We start from the raw sequence: 17822 nt of genomic DNA, 5'->3' as shown, positions 1-17822 counted from the left end.
AACCTACAACATGTTGTAGTCAAGCATTCAGGCGCTGGAATACTCCAGAACATGAAAAATAAATAGAACGAGCCTATCTAGTGCTTCTTAAAGTACACGAGAAAACATTGTAATCTGCTTCTTCAAGTACTGCTCCTTCCTTTTGCAAAACATCTGGACATTCAAAAGAGAACAAAAAGTATGTCACTGATAGAAGAAATATTACATGGAACTCTTAAAATAAAAACTAAAGACACACCAGTATTTTATCATTCTACTTATTATTATTTTAAGAAGATCATTCTAGTTATCTGGAATAGGCATATTCATCAAAACTGGGAATTGAATTGGCACATATGACAAACTTAGCAAGAAATAAGCATTGAATGTTTCACATACACGACAAGTTTGAAAATGATCATTCAAAGTTACAGCAGATCAAAGTACCATTTGAGTATAAGGAACATTACTCATATTCAATCAATAAGCAACTATGTCAAAATTAATTCAGATTTACTAATGTGTGTGTCAAATGTTACATGCATCAAGCATAAGGCCATCAAGCATCAGGCCCTTATCTGTTCAACTAGACAAGAACATACCTGACTTTGTGTGTTGATATGATGGATGGTTCTGCAGTTGAACATCTAGTCCGGATCATCGTTGATGATGGACGCCACATGTACTTGTCCATTTAGAAGTATACCATTCAAAATGTTACACAAGCAGGTATTAGCATAAAGTAGAGCTTCTACAGTACATGTAAACTTTAGATATGAAGGACCAAGAGTTCCGGAAGCAGCAAATCTGGCATGGGTAAACCAGGACATGATGAAACAAATTATTCCTTATGCGCGCATTTAAACAGGAATATGGTGTCCACTTCATACTACCACGTCATCATCAGGATTAAAACAACACATTGATACTCAGAGTGCATCGATTGGAATCCGAGCAGGGAGCAAAATAGATCCTCTATTTAATTGTCGTAAGAATAGAAGCTGAAGGACAAAGATGAAGCACCCTTAATTAGCTCAGTTTGCTAGCACACGGGCCATAAAAATGGCAAAACATTCAAAAAGCACGACTCTAATCTTAATGTTGTGTGGAAACAGGACAAGAATTGTACAAGTTTAGTACTGTACACAGCAATGAGCATAACTTCAATACTGCACAGCAAATTTAGTCAGTTACCAAATCACCTTGTGGCTATACCACATGCTGACATCAATCACACACAACTGTTCCAGATTGAATCCCCACACACCGCATATATAAACTGAGTATAAGCATGCAGCAACAGGAAGGATTACAATAGGTTCAATTCAATCAATTTCCTAAGCATTGAATCAGTAGCATAAGCATGCAGCAACATAAGCATTTAATCAACAACAGCGTGAGCATAAGTATTAAATCAGTAGGAGCAGCACAAGCAGCACCACCACCAGCACAAGTGCACACCTATTCAAGCTAGTAGCAGGCTAGCAGCAAAAGCATTCAAACAACTAGAGAAGCACAGTACAGCAGGAAAAGCATTGAAAGAGCAGCAAAGCAGGCTTGGACTATCACATGTCATATCTTATAAACTTAGGCAAGTGTTCTCAGGTTATCCTTAACATCATGCACTAACTTGGGTAATTATCATCAAACAATACATAGCAGTACATGACTTGGGAAAAGATAGCAGACTTAGAAAAAATGATACATGCCCTTAAAGAGAGGGCAGTGTCAAGTGCGGCCACAGACATAGGCATTAGCCGCACCCACGACCCTGGACACTCTCACAGCCGAAGAGGAGGTGCCTTGCATACGGTCTCCTTCGAGTCTGTGAGAGAAAGAATGAGGTGAAGGTCAGTACGCATCAAGGATGCTGTTGTTCTGGGTCAAGCTAAGTCAAGGGCATAAGATATTTTAGTAAAAAAATAACATGTGAACATCTTGCACAAACTATCATCATTTATAAAAAATACAAAACAAATATGCAAACAGCTGTACAATGGTTGAGTGCTCATACTTATATTATATCAGGCAATAGCATTTAGCAATAGTGATGATCAACTACACTATTCGGCTATCATGAAAAATTAATTCTCAAGATGTAGAAAGTTTGTTTACAATAGTTTGGGTTTTAAAATTTGTCATCTTGAAGCATCACACTAGCAAATGATAGGAAAGATCACAGGAAATAGGACTTCCCTGATCAAGTACACATAAGCATAAAAAAGATCAAACAAGCTCATTGTGCATTTTCTTTTTCAATGTGATACACAATAAGCATAAGTAACCACTAGGAAATAACTTGCTATCTACAGGCCCTATTATCGGCAACAAGAACATTAGGCAAGGAAGAACAGTATACTTTGTGTGAGATTTTTTAGGTCAATGGAACCGAGATAAATGTGGCTTGTGAAGGATTCAGTTCCATTCTTACTACTTAAAAACATTGGTGATCCATTTATATCTAACTCGGGGATTTAGTTTGTAGTCACCAAATTATCCAGAACTAGCAGATAAATAGCAGTTTTCTGGTGAACGCAACACAAAATGAAGGATTCATGATCTACTAATGACTTCTAGCATTAGTGGTCACCAGTTATACAGAACCAAAACTGACATCAGCAACTTATTTATAAGAACTAAAACGGGTAGACTTAACAAGAGATCAATCATAAAAAAACACTTCTGGCCTAGTAAGCAACAGTATAGCATGCACTTATTAAATTCTTAACAGAATCAACAGAGCACTATTCATATTCGGCAACAATACCCAGAAACACAGAAAAGGTTCGTGAATTCGACATCCACCAGGAAAACCTATGGGACAAAAAACCTGGCACATTAATCAATCCGCCCTGCCAATCAAGTGTGTACAAAAGCAGTACATCACAAATTAAAGCAACAATCAAAATAAGATTACAGCGGCTCAGAGGTATTGGCCGCAGTAGCACCATCCCCTTCATCAGTCACTCATGGACACCAGACAGACTTTGAGCTGCTGCTGCTTCTACACAAGAAGATGAGACATGTGCTAGGAAGGAAGGAATGGATCCAGAAACAACAAAGGAGCAGCAGGTAGCTGACCTTTGTGCCCTTGACACAGGAGCTCCATGGACCTGAGCTTGGTGGTGACCAATCAACAGTCGCTGCACAAGGAGAGAGAGAGAGAGGAAAGCAGAGGTTAATCACGGGTACCTTGGCTTGAATTAACCATCAATTCAACATGAGGGAGGGAGGGATTGCAACAATGGCTTGGGCTTGTAGAAAATAAACAGAGAGAAGAAGATGAAATCGAACCTTGATGATGCGATGATCTTGCTGCTTGTCCTTGTCCTTGTCCCGCCGGGCAGAGGAAGGGAAGCTCCGCTTGATCTGGCCACCGTCCGTGGAGGTCGAGGCCCATGGCGACATTGGCGTGGTGGATCTGAGAGTCAGAGAGAGGACACGAGGTGCGGTGAGGGTGGGTTATGTGGATCCATGCGAAGAAGCGGATGAACCAGAGAGGGTGGGTCATGCGGCGCCATGGGACGTGCTGGACTGGATCCGGCCGCCGCCGCATGGACGCCGCTGCTGCATGGAAGGAGTCAGAGTGCGCGCGCCGCATGGAAGCCGCCGCCGGCTTGATGGGGGAGCATGGGGTGGACTTGGTCGGGCGCAGCACCCCGCCCATGCCGCCGGCGAGCCACTGGTCCAGCTGGTGGTGGTGGTGCATGATGGCAGCGCCCTGGACCGGATCGGATCAGATTTCCCACGCAAGGATGGATTTGAATCGTATCGTGAGGGCGGAGGGAGGCGGCGTAGGGGAAGGGAAGGAGGAGGCGGACGGCGCAGGGGAGGGGAGGGACGATCCGGTGCTGCACCGCCAGCCCGCGGATCCAGAGCTCGGTCGCAATGGTTGCGCCGCGGGCTAGGGTTTTGGGCGCTTGGGAAAGAAGTAGAAGGCGCGCGCGGTCTCCGGCGCGCCGGCGGCGGTGGTGGTAGAGGCTTGGGGGCACCGGCGGTGGTGGGGTAGAGGAGAGGGTGGGGGTCTCCGGCGGTCTGGGAGGAGGTGAGGGTGCGCGCGGGCGGCAGTGGGGCGTGCGGCGCAGGGGAGGGGAGAGAGGAAGGAGAAGAGAGGGAGGGGAGAAAGAAAAGAGGCGGGGGGGGGGGGTTTGGATGGAAAAAGTCCACGAGCATCTTGAGAGCTAGGGTTTCGGCTTATGTGGGCTTGAGGTGAGGACTACCGTTGGATCCGCGAGCATCCGACGGTGTTCCATGCATGATCCGCGTGAAGCGCCAATGGACCAATCAAAATGCAGTACACAGGAACGATGTTATGACCTTTTAAATAGGTCGTAGTTGACTAAAAAATTGGTCGTAGTTGACTAAAAATTCATTTTTCATTTTTCAGGCGCTCAAAATGAGTTTTTTTTAAGGGTCTACCATATATTTGTTCCAAAATTGGACCAAATCAATTTTCTGAAATATTAGGCCATGTTTAATGCACAATTGACCAAATGGTCGGGTGTCGAAAGTTTCGATCCACCTGTCGTGAAAAAGACAAATTTCCGCCGATTCAGCTGGAAGCGGGTCAAATTTGAACTGCAGCTGCCTCATAGTTTGCTCTTTATTTTTTCCAAAAATCATTTCTAGGTACATAAGTATTTATTTAATCATAGAAACACAAAAAGTTTTCCAAGATTCAACCACTAGCTAGGAACGGTCATGCCCGCCGTTTTGACTGCATTTTGAAACGGGCATAAAAAATTCAAAAAAAATCAAAAAATTGGAAAACCTTCGCATTGTGTCATTATATGTGACCAAGTTACCAGCAAAAATTATAAACTTGTAATACGGCAATTATTTTAAAAAAGTGTTCTCAGAAACGAGCTATCAAATGTGAAGATGCATGACTTTCAACCCAAATGCTCAATCTTATGGCCACATTCATGACATGGCTTGTTCAAATGATCTTATATTGTGCACAAGGGTGCATCTTGGAATGGCAGATAATGTTGCCTAAGGAAGGTTTCGTTTTCTTTGGACGAAAAATTCACTTTCCATTTTTCGAGTGCCCAAAATGAGTTTTTTTTGTGAAGGACCTATAATATATTTGTTCCAAAATTGTACTAAATCAATTTTCTAAAATACTAGGATATATTTAATGCACAATTGACCAAATGGTTGGGTTTCAAAGGCTTTTATCCACCTCTCGTGAAAAAGACAAATTTCCGCTGATTCAGCTAGAAGCGGGTCAAATTTGAACTGTGGCTGCCTCAGAGTTTGCTCTTTATTTTTTCCAAAAATCATTTCTAGGTACATAAGTATTTATTTAATGAGAGAAACATCAAAAAATTTCCAAGATTTAACCACTAGGTAGGAACGGTCAAGCCCGCCGTTTTGACCGCATTTTGAAACGGGCATAAAAAATTAAAAAAAAATCAAAAAATTGGAAAACCTTCGCATTGTGTCAGTATATGTGACTAAGTTTCCAGGAAAAATAATAAACTTGTAATACAACAATTATTTTAAAAAAATGTTCTCAGAAATGAGCTCACATGCGTGTAGATTCAGGGCTTTCAGGCCAAATGATCAATCTTATGGCCACATTCATGGCATAGTTTGTTCAAATGATATCATATTGTGCACAAGGGTGCATCTTGGAATTCCAAACAATGTTGCCTAAGGGAGTTTTCATTTTCTGTGCACGGAAAATTCATTTTCCATTTTTTAGTGCCTGAAATGAGTTTTTTTGTGAAGGACCTACCAAATAATTGTTGCAAAGTTGGAACAAATAAATTTTCTAAAATACTAGGCCATATTTAATGCATAATTAACCAAATGGTTGGGTGTCAAAAGTTTTGATCCACCTCTGGGGAAAAAGACAAATTCCTGCCGATTCAAGAGGAAGCAGGTCAAAATTGAACTGCAGCTGCCTCATAGTTTGATCTTTGTTTTTTACAAAAATCATTTCTAGGTACATAAGTAACTATTTAATCAGAGAAACATCAAAAAATTTCTAAGATTCAACCACTAGCTAGGAACGGTCAAGCCCGCCGTTTTGACCGCATTTTGAAACGGGCATAAAAAATTCAAAAAAAATAAAAAAATTGGAAAACCTTCCCATTGTGTCATTATATGTGACCAAGTTTCCAGGAAAAATAATAAACTTGTAATACGGAAATTATTTTAAAAAAGTGTTCTAAAAAATGAGCTATCATGCGTGAAGATTCATGGCTTTCAAGCCAAATGATCAATCTTATGGCCACATTCATGGCATAGTTTGTTCAAATGATCTCATATTGTGCACAAGGGTGCATCTTGGAATTCCAAACAATGTTGCCTAAGGGAGTTTTCATTTTCTGTGCACGGAAAATTCATTTTCCATTTTCTGAGTGCCTGAAATGTGTTTTTTTGTGAAGGACCTACCATATATTTGTTGCAAAATTGGACCAAATCAGTTTTCTATAATACTAGGCCATATTTAATGCACAATTGACAAAATGGTTGAGTGTCAAAAGTTTTGATCCACCCCTGGTGAAAAAGTCAAATTCCCGCCGATTCAGCCGGAAGCGGGTCAAATTTGAACTGCAGCTGCCTCATAGTTTGCTATTTATTTTTTCCAAAAATCATTTCTAGTTACATAAGTACCTATTTAATCATAAATACATGGTTTGGTGGCGATACGTCGAGGTTTGGACGGTGGTCGAGGGCCCCAACTCTAGAGCGCGTAAAGTCGCATGCCCGCCGTGTGGTCACCGCGTGACCGTGGTGTTGCCAAGTGTTCTAGGCGGCCTAGGCATGTCTAGTGGGTTGGGCACTCCCCAGGTAGGTGCTAGGAAGAAAATCACAACATAAGATTCTCACGAGGAGACCGATCGATGCTCAAACATGAATAAGCAGCCAAGTGTTTGATTAGCGGTACGGGAAATGCACATGGCTAATGGGCGTGAGTTTTGGCTGAGGATGATTAGTTACTAAGAAGACTGTCTTCACAAATTTTCAGCTCAAAAGGAGGAGCCTAGGTGGTACTTGCTTTGCAAAGTACCACATTGGACATAAATACGAATGTTGAAGCTAGGCTCAAAATAATGAATGGATTGAGCTGGCATTTGGTGGAGGATGGTTATTTGGGCATAGGAAAGCATTGTAGAAAATGGATACCATTTGGACATGCCAAAGTGGTACTTCCGTCACAAAGTGTTTTTCTGAACAGAATAGGAAAATGAATATTTTTGAACTAGGCAAGGAAGTTTTTTTACATATTTGACGAAGATATGACCCAAAGAATTTTTGAGATTTTTTGGAAATTTTGGGAATGACAGAAATATAGGTTGCTTCACAACCTAGGGCAAAAACTGCCACATGGACATGACACATAGGCAAAACTGATGAGGTGGCGCCTAGTCATAGCAACCCTGCACAATTTACAAGGTTATGACCATCTATATTGGTCATGATCAGCTAGAAATAAGGTAGCGGGCTAGTGCTATCTGCTTTATGACCATTTTGTGTAAGGAAATTACGACCTTTCTGACCAAAATGGTCGTTACACTACAGGAAACTACTAGTTTGCCATCAGTGAGCGGCTTTGCCGTCAGCATTTCGTCGGGGTAGACGGCAAAGAAAGTTTTGCCGTCTTCTGCTGATGGCAAAGTATGACTGACGACAAATCTCTGCTTTGCCGTCTGTGAGCCCGCCGGCTGACGGCAAACCTAGCGAAAGGCTGACGGCAAAGAAAACAAGACGGCAAACTGGCTCTTCGCCGTCTGTTGTTTCACTAAGTGACGGCAAAGGATGGACACGTGTCTAGTCTGACGGTAGGTAACGGTGCCCCAGTTTTGCCGTCCGTGTTTGTTATCTACTGACGGCAAATTCAGTTGCTTTGCCGTATGCCTGCTGTCCTGCTGACGGCGAACTAATAGAAAAAAAACCTGGCACCGAACCTTTCTTTGCCGTCTCCTTTTGGTCCCACTGACGGCAAATTAATGGAAACTAAGAAAAAAAGAAAATCCCCCACCCCTTGGTCCCACTGACTGTCCCGATTCGTCTGTCTCCACCGCGCTGTTATCCCGGCCCGTCCCCGGCTCCACCGCGCTGCCGCCACCGCCCGTCCCCGGCTCCACCGCGCCGCCGCCACCCATCTCCATCTCCATCGCGCCACCGCAGCTGGTCCCCGCCTCCACCGCGCCGCCGTCGGGACCCTTGTCCACTGCGCCCCCGCCCGTCCTCCTCCAATGGCGCGACCGCCACCGGACCGTCCTCCCCTGCCCTAGCGGCACGGCTGCCGTTGGCAGCACCGCCGCCGGTTCCCGCCTACGGATCCGCCGCCGCTGGTCACCACCGAAGCGGGGCACCACCTCCCCCTCTGCCCCAAGCCCCCCTCTGCCCCACCCCACGATGAGCACCGCTCCCCATCTCTGTTCGTATTCTTTTAGATGGATAGATGTATGGATTGCAGTATATGTGGATGGATTTATAGATGTATGTAAGGATGGATGCGTAGATGGATGTATGGATGATTTGCTGATGTGTGTATCCCTTTCCATTTTCTTCTGCCTAAATTTTTTAGTATAAGGCAGCCTTGTGCTTGTCCAGAATATGGTTGTTCTGCAAGGCAAAATTTCAACTTTTGATTAATGCTCGTAGGAAATTAAATGCTCAGTTTTTTGCAACATGCTTAGATTGGAGAAGACAAGCCAGGGAGTCTAGTCTTGCTACACATATATATGGTTGTCAACTGTGAGATGCTGTTGATAATGTTTTTATTAGATTGTTCTACGAGTGCTTATGTTGGTTGTGCCGGTGCTTTTCATGTGCAAGGATTTTCTCTTCACCTCCAGAAGCATTGTCTGTCCCGTTGCCATTGCCATCGTTGTTCGACTACCGCCTCTACGGTCTCGGGGTGAGCTTGACTATCATCTCCTCCCCCTCCCCTATTTGCTTCGTTCCGGTCGTTGTGCCGATGCCACTAGATTTTATTTTCATGTCAAGTCTCGTAACCTAGGCATCTCCCATTTTAAAGGGTGGCATCTATAAATATGCATGTCTTTGCATATTTATAACCGTCATCCTTTCGAATTGTCCACGTTATCCATGGACAGCCCGAGTACGTGTAGATTGGGTTTCGTTTCCCGTGCTCTACTTCGGTCCTCGGCAAAATTTCGTCAGCGCCACCTCGTTGTTCTCCGGGTGCACATTCTCTCGGCTTGTTGTCGAGACGTGTATCTGGAGAACAGTGGGGAGGTGCTGCCGAAAATTTGCCGAGGACCGGAGTAGAGCACGGGAAATGAACCCAATCTACACGTACTCCGGGTGGGATTAGGACCCATCTTTACCTATTAGAGATAGGATTCAATCCATGAATGCACGTTTCCCTTTTGTATGGTAAAAAATTAAAACCATGGCGTAAATAATATGACAATGGTAATTAGCTGTGTATCTAGTCTTAATTACATTATACATATCTTGATGAATATGAATTTGGTGCCCCTACTATCAGTGCAAGTACCAGTATGGATGATCGTGAGTGGATGTACACTGGCCACACTAGTCAGGCTGACATGACCATTGAATGGGTGACGAAGAGCAATGAATTTGTGGAGGCGGCATTTTCTAGAGGCCAAAGAAAAAGTTGGTGCCCCTGCTTGAAGTGTGGCAACGGCAGAGAATAGTCGAAGAAGACGATGTGTGTGCACCTGGAGAAGCATGGGTTTAAGCGTGGGTATACCCGTGGACCCTTCATGGCGAGCCTGAACGTAGCAGAGAGGAGGTGGTGCGTCGGCGAACTGACAACAATGGTACAGGGATAGTTGACCTCATAGCTGACTTCAACGATACACGTGAAGAGGGATCAGAGGCAGAACCGGAGGAGTCTGCGAGGGTCTTCTTAGAAATGCTGAATTCCTCACAACAACCTCTTCACGACCACACAAACCAATGTCAGCTGGATGCCATTGCACAAGCAATGTCTATAAAGACCCAATTCAACATGAGCAGAGATTGCTTTAATTCGATGGTGACATCTTGGGGTCGCTCTCTCCCCAAAGGTCACAAACTGGCTAAAAGTTGGTATGAAGCGAAGAAAATCCTTCGTGCACTTAAGATGCCCTATGAGAAGATACATGCTTGCCAAACGGATGTGTCTTATTTACGAAAGAGTATGCCGATGACAAGTATTGCGCCAAGTGCAAAGCCTCTAGGTATGTCGAGAGAGATCTCAGTGATGGTACGAAGAAGCAGAGCAAAGTCCCCGCAAATGTTCTTCGATATTTTCCAATCTTGCCAAGAATTCAACGCCTTTACTTGAACGAAGATACAGCCAAACAGATGACATGGCACAAATATGGGATAAGACACGACAAAGATGATCATGGGAGACCGATGCTGATACATCCGTCTTGTGCCCAAGCTTGGAAGAGTTTCGATCAAATACATCATGAGAAAGCAAAAGAGGCAAAGAATGCACGAGTTGCCATCGGACTCGATGGGTTCAATCCGTTTGGTATGGTGTCAAAGACATATAGTTGTTGGCCCGTGTTTGTTGTTCCCCTCAACCTCCCCCCCGTCGCCATAATGCAACGCAAGCACATGTTCCTGTCGTTGATAATTCCAGGACCCAAGTATCCGGGGAAGAATATAAGTGTGTACATGCAACCACTGATAGATGAGTTGAAAGAAGCTTGGGTGAACGGGATACGGACATACGACGCTGCTAGCAAAAAGAACTTCACAATGCATGTTTGGTACCAGTACTCACTTCATGACTTACCGGCGTATTCACTTTTCATGGGGTGGTCTGTGCATGGGAGGTTCCCATGCCCAAGGTGCAAGGCAACCATGAAGTGCCGTTGGTTGCAGCATGGTCGCAAGTATTCTTGCTTCGATTTTCATAGACAACATTTGCGTCCTGACCATCCATTCAGACAAGACAAGAAGAACTTCATGAAAGGTGAAGTCGTTGAACACTCGGCACCACCTGAGATGACGGGTGAACAAATTCGTGATCAACTAAATGCTCTCCAGCCTGATCCCAAACGTCCAGGGTATTTCTTGGGATATAACGAAGAACACGCGTGGACTCATAAGCCATGCTTATGGGATCTCCCCTACTTCCACCAGCTCGAGCTTCCACATAATATTGATGTAATGCACACTGAAAAGAATATCGCCGAGGCCATTTTTGGCACATTGTTCAACATTGCTGAGAAGACGAAGGATAATACTAAGGCTAGACTTGATGTAATGAAGTTATGTGATAGACCCGAACAAAACTTGCGACAACCCGAGGGCAAGAAAAACTGGAGGACGCCAAAGGCGAGGTTTGTTCTTACTAGGGAACAAAAGAAGGAGATACTCATGTGGTTCAAAACTTTGTTGTTCCCTGATGGGTATGCAGCAAACCTTATGAGGGCAGTGAATCTTGATAAATTGAAGCTCAACGGGATGAAGAGTCATGATTGGCACATATGGCTTGAGCGGTTAATGCCGGTGATGATTCGAGGCTATATCCCTTAGGATGATTGGGAAGTATTGGCAGAGCTTAGCTATTTCTTCCGTGTTCTTTGTGCTAAAGAAGTATCTCCTACTGTGATAGATGAGATGGAAGAACGGGCCCCCGAGTTGCTCTGCAAGCTAGAGAAGATCTTTCCACCAGGATTGTTTAATCCGATGGAACATATGATTTTACACCTCCCTTCCGAGGCAAGAATGGGTGGCCCTGTGCAGAATCGTTGGTGCTCTGGACTTGAGAGAATGCAGAAGACTATTCGAGCTAAATGTAGAAATAAATGTAGAATTGAAGCCTCCGTAGCCGAGGCATTCTTGGCGGAGGAGATTACAAACTTCACGACATCACGCTATGCGGCCAATATTCCAAGCTTGCATAATGCAAAGTCTCGATACAATACTGGCGACCCTAAACATGAATCCAAGCTCAGCCTCTTCAAAGGGCAACTCGGACCTGTGGGCAGTGAATTCATTGCCCAATTCTCGAATGGAGGGGTCGAACGTGATTCACTCGAAGAGTATGAGCTTCTTGCTGGTGAAGGAGACGGCAATTATGGTTTCATTTCTTGGTTCAGAGAAAAGGTAAGGTATACTTCTTGGAACACTTGAAGTTGGTATTACGTGTGACTAATACACCTATCCTTCCCTCTTAAACTTGTAGGGTACGTCAATATTGGACAAAGAGTTGAAACAAGTTGCTAATGGGTTCGACTATAAGGTCGGTACATTTGATAAATACGACATCAATGGGTATCGCTTCCGCACACATGGGAACGAGGAACGTCGGGACGTTCTAAAATCAAGAAACACGGGAGTGTCGGCTATTTGCAATGGAGTTGAGTATTATGGAAGACTTGATGAAATATACGAACTACATTACTTTGGGGCAAATCCTCCGAAAGTCGTTGTCTTCAAATGCCATTGGTTTGATCCGGAGAAGGTTAGGCGGAGGGATGATATTGGGCAAGTCAAAATTCGACAAGACAGCAAATTAGAATGTGAAGATGTCTATATTGTGGCTCAACTGGCGACACAAGTTTTTTATCTCAAGTACGCATGCCAAAAGAAGTACCTTAAGGGTTGGGATGTCGTGTACGATGTGCCGCCACATGGTAAACATCCTTCCCCCAGTGAAGAGGATTATCAACCTCACATTGACCCTGACACGTATGATGGAGAATTCTTCCAAGAAGAACATGGGACTAGAGGCCGTCTCAACATCCATCCACGCATGGAAGTACACATTGACAGTGAAGAAGAAGAAGTCGAAGAGGAAGAAGAAGAGGTTACGAACGTGGAAGACCTCTCAATGCTTGAACGGTTACGTCTAGGAATTGCCGATGAAGGTGACGATGACGGTCAACATGAGGACAACATCCTTGACGACACGTATGATACTGATGATGAGGCTAGAACTGACCTTGAAGAAGAGACGGATTGTGATCCATATGATCCCGACTATTTTTAGTCGTAGTGTTGAACTGTAATGTCGATTTTGTACTAGTTGCTTTACCATGAGCCAGATGATCTCAAACATGTTGTAAAGTTGAATTTGTAATATTTTTGAACTTATGCTTATCTATTTGAAGTATAATGTAGTTTGTGTACTATAATTGCCTGGTAACTCTCATTGCGTATGTTTTTTGAACTTATGCTTATTTATTTGAACTATAATGTATTTGTACTACAATTGCATTGGTAATTCTCATTGCGACAATTTTTTGAACTTATGCTTATTTATTTAAACTATAATCTTGTATTTGTGCTAATTGCTTTACTTTTTGTCATAGCAGGTGAGTGAAGCATGGTGGGCCCGCAAAGGAAAATGCCCGGGCTCCCCCTAGCGATATCTTTGCTTAGCACTTTTATCGCCGATCCTTCTCCTTCCTCTCATCCTCAGGCTCATCAAGGAAGAGGAAAAGGCCGGGGAAGAGGTGCACGTGGAGCAAATGCTAAGAGAAACCCGGTTCGGCCGGTGGAGGACGAGCCGGTGTCTCACTCCCCCGTGTCTGAGAGGGTGGAGGACGAGCCGGTGTCTCACTCCCCCGTCTCTGAGAGGGTGGAGGACGAGCCGGTGTCTCACTCCCCCGTGTCTGAGAGGGTGGAGGAAGAGCGGTTGTCGTCGGAGGCCTCTGACGAGGAGGTCCCGACCTCTGACAAGGAGGCCTCGACCTCTGACGAGGAGCATGTTGGTTTCATCCAAGTTGAGGAGGGTCAGCCCGTGTACCTACGTGGTTCCTCAAGGCTCCCGGAACGAGGGCTTCCTGTGGAGGAGAGGCCATGTATTGCTCCATGTGGAGAAACGTAACTAACTTTGGCTTCCCATTTTCTACCTTCAATGTATGCAACAATTGCTAATAACTTTGGCTTCTCATTATGTAGCGGTTGGAAGAAAGCTGGAGCTAGCAGGGGAAAGTACCGACACGTGAACGGCGTCCATGGGAACCTCATTAAGGAGCATTACCCTGGCATGGTTACTTTGCCTGGGGAGGGCAAAGTTCCGGAGCCAGCACGTACCTGGGACCACTACAAAGCCTATGAGGATCTTGGTGTAGCCAACAACATCGAGTTTCACAACAAAGCCGAGCGGGTCTTTGCCGAACTTTGGGTAATCATTAAGTTTCCTTCACACACTGCATCTCTATTACTATAGTACATCAATTTTTGAACATGGACTACCCCTCCACCGTCTTGTAGTAGCAAAACTGCTAGCCGTTGATATGCTGCACTCGAGAATTAAATATTCCACCCATGAGAAAACTTAGATTTATATTTTACTTTATTTTTCTTAACAGAATGCTAGCAGACTATAATACTACAGTAGCAAAACTATCTAGAAAACTTAGATTTAATATTCCTGTGGCCACAAAGGTGAGAAAACTTAGAAAACAGTAGCAAGACTATAATACTATAGTAGCAAATCATTAAGTTCTCCGCTCTTTTTTTTTGTTTCTCCTGTCCAGTGATCCTCCTCCGCATTCTCAATAGAAATTTTACTTCTTGGGCAGCCATTGCTCTGTTTGATCGAATCTTTGGAAGGCTCTATTTGCTTCTTGGGGTGCTCTGCTCTCTCAAATTTATGCCCCCTTCCCTCCTCCCCTTTCCCCCGTCTCCCCTGGTTTTACTGGCTTCTGAGGAGTGCCTGCGTTTTGATCTCTGCCCGGCAGGTTAGATGGGACCTAACGTGTCCCATCTATCTTCTTGCTCCATTAGGAGCGGGAGCAACAGAGGCAATATTTTTGCCTGTTTTCAGGGATGCATCGTGCATTATCTTGTGATGTGATCCAGCAGATCGGCTTTGCACAGGGAAAAGATTCTCAATAGTGAAATTTATTAGAGTATGATGGTCTTTTTAACCTTTTGATTTCTGGGATGGAGCCATAGCAACGTCTGCAGTGTGAATCACATGAGAGAGAAAGAGAGAGAGAGAGAGAGAGAGAGAGAGGCAGGGAGGGATTTGTGTGGGAAAATGGGGCTTATCTCCAAATTGTCTCTGTCCAGTTGGCTCACAGCTTTTGTGGCTTCCCTGCTTTCCTTTCAAAGCACAAAAATACCCTGAAAGTTCAGAATTAAAGGTTTAGATTTATGCACAAAAATACCTTTCAAAGCACTATAAATAAACTAGTAGATTTTACTTTATTTTGATTTTATAAGAAACCTTAGACTTAAAGGTTTGGAAATTACTGCACCAAACTAATTTTCTCTATATTTGCAGGATTTCTATAGATGCAAGGATGGAAAGTTGGAGGAGGCACGAGCGGTTGTCAATGGACATTGCCCGAAGCTTGTGCATAATTTGATGCATGAGGCGCGCCCTTTAGCCGTCCGCAAATATATGGCAACTCAAGGCTATAAGAGTCTTGATAAGAAAGCCGGTAGGAGACTCCGTCTTGAGAAGGAACAAGTACATGCTGGTAAAGCATATTCATGCTTGTTATTTCCTCAACAGGCTGGCACTCAATTTCTTTTTGACGTATATGAGATGCAATTGATCAATTACGTTACTCCGAGATGGTGCGTCGATAAGGGGGAGATTTGGGAGCGGATCGTGGACTATTGGTGTTCCAAAGAGTATAGGGCGAAAAACAAAGATTATAGAAATTGGCGAGCCGGAATGCTGGATCCACCACATCATCAAGGCAACTTGAACGTTATGGAGTTCGGTGAACGTTGGGTATATCTTACTTCCCATATCGATTTGTTCTTCATAAGCTTTTTCTTGTCATACATGTTGCCAATCCTTGTGATGAAATCTTAATCATGTTGCTTTGGTTGCAAGCGTCTCACCATAATGCTCCACTGCCCAACCTTTTCGTCTCGTATGCTTTAGCCCATAAGGCACCATACAGAACAGCCACGCCTTACGATGAGAATGACACAGCGTCCGCGTACTCCAGCAAGACCGCATACGATCGAATGGAGAAATTTAAAGGGGTGGCAAAAGAGTTGAAAGGGCCTGAGTATGATGTGACAACAGAGCCTCTTGACCACGAGTTGGTCATGATCTCTGGAGAAGGCAGGAATCATGGCAAGGAAGCAATTGCAGGAGGCATGTTCCCTAGTTCCTCCCGTAGCTCTCTCCCTGAATACAAAGCTCGGTTAGGTATCTCAAAATCTTCTACATGTAAACACTCGACTCCAGCTATGGTTGAGATGGAGGTATTCCATACAAGTCCTTCTATATATGTTTGTTTCTTACTTACTGTTGGATTGAAGATGCGATTGCCATGCCATATTTTGCAGGCCCGACTGGCGGAGGAGAGGCGAGTGGCGGCGGAGGAGAGGGCGGAGGAGAGGCGACTGGCCGATGAGAGGACGCAGCAAGTGGTGCAGCAGGCGGTGTTGGCACAAACTAGTCAATGCTTTGCAATGTTTGCGGTTCGTTCCTTAATTGCCAGACATACATGAACTCTTCTACTACCAGTACTTAATGTTCACTCAAACATAATTTGCAGGCTTATTGTACCCAGAATGGTATGCCCGTTATGCAGATGCCTCATCAATCAGGCCATGGATCTAATACTGATGGATCTTCACATGCACGAGGCCCAAGCGACAACAACCTTGGTGGTTCTCCGAATGTTTGAGATCGAGTATGGTTGGTGGTTCTTTTGTCTGTTTGGCATATTGATAATTTCAAGCACGTTATTTCTTCTTGTGCCAAAACGTGACAGACACCATTCAATCTTGTAGGTTGCCACCTGGATGCTCTTTGGACTACGACATGGACATGAAGGCATTTGTTGTTGTGCCAAATCTTACGTAGTGATGCCATCTTTGTACATTGTGTATTATATGTATGGGACTATATATATGCTGTGGAACTATATGCTATGGAACTTTGTTTTGGGACTATATACTATGGAACTTTGTCCTGGGACTATATGCTATGGAACTTTGTGTATTGTTGCTTATATTTGCTATGGAACTGTGCTGTCCTGTTGTGGTCTTGGGACTATATGCAATTACTATATTGTGTATTAAACTGTTTAATTTATGATTATCAAACAAATAAGCTTTGCCGTCTAGGGACAGACGGCAAACCTGCCACATGTCGCTAGCCTGTGTTGCTGCTTTATTTTTGCCGCTTGGCCAATAGGTCGGTTGACGGCAAAGAGGTGGCTATTTGCCGTCTGGGCCAGTCCCTACCAGACGGCAAAGTATATATGCATCTTTGCCCACTGGGCCACGAACACCAGACGGCAAAGTCTAGCCATTTTGCCCACTGGGCCAGAAACAACAGACGGCAAAGTATGCGTCTTTCCCGTCTGCCTGCAGTGACAGTTGACGGCAAAGTTAATAGACTTTGCAGTCTGGCTGTACCGCCGATAGATGGCAAAATATTTGACGCCGTCCGTCAGTCCGTCCGTTCCGTCTGCTGCAATATTTTGCCGTCTGACTTCACCCATTGACGGCAAAAGGTATAGACTGATGGCAAAGTCTTTGCCGTCAACCAGAAAAAATAGCAGACGGCAAAGTATTCTTGGCCGATTTACCTTTGCCGTCTGACTTTGCTGTCTACTTCATGACGGCAAACTCTTTGCCGTCTGGATTTACGTCTTTGCCGTCTGTTATCCACAAACGGCAAACTAGCAGTTTCCTGTAGTGTTATAGTTTAGGGTTTGGAGCCCCCCGAACAGCTTTTGACCAATTGGTCTGAAATGGTCATAGATCTATCACGAATTCTTCCAGGGTCACTGAAAAAAGGTCAGTAGTTAACATACTTCTTGTAGTGCCACCACACGCCGCAGGGCTCCGCACCGCCCCCATGGCGCAGGAGAGAGGAAAGGCCCCCGCCACCGCCGTCAGCCCCCGGGCTATAGGCCGGCGGCATCCTTCGGCGGCGGCGGAGGGAGGGA

The 17822-nt window shown here is 44.5% G+C and overlaps 1 long non-coding RNA gene across 1 annotated transcript; it reads left to right on the top strand.

Annotated features, from left to right (window-relative positions):
* The first annotated feature begins 16270 nt into the window (after nucleotides 1-16270).
* LOC123125473 (uncharacterized) lies at nucleotides 16271-16777 on the top strand. Its single transcript, XR_006461420.1, has 3 exons — nucleotides 16271-16341; nucleotides 16419-16556; nucleotides 16657-16777. It is a non-coding gene; the product is annotated as an uncharacterized lncRNA (long non-coding RNA).
* The last annotated feature ends 1045 nt before the right edge of the window (nucleotides 16778-17822 follow it).

The sequence above is a fragment of the Triticum aestivum genome, chromosome 5D, assembly GCF_018294505.1.
Source record: "Triticum aestivum cultivar Chinese Spring chromosome 5D, IWGSC CS RefSeq v2.1, whole genome shotgun sequence".
Classification (NCBI taxonomy): Eukaryota; Viridiplantae; Streptophyta; class Magnoliopsida; order Poales; family Poaceae; genus Triticum; species Triticum aestivum.
The sequence above is the reverse complement of the archived record's forward strand: the minus strand, read 5'-3'. Positions and strand labels throughout refer to the sequence as shown.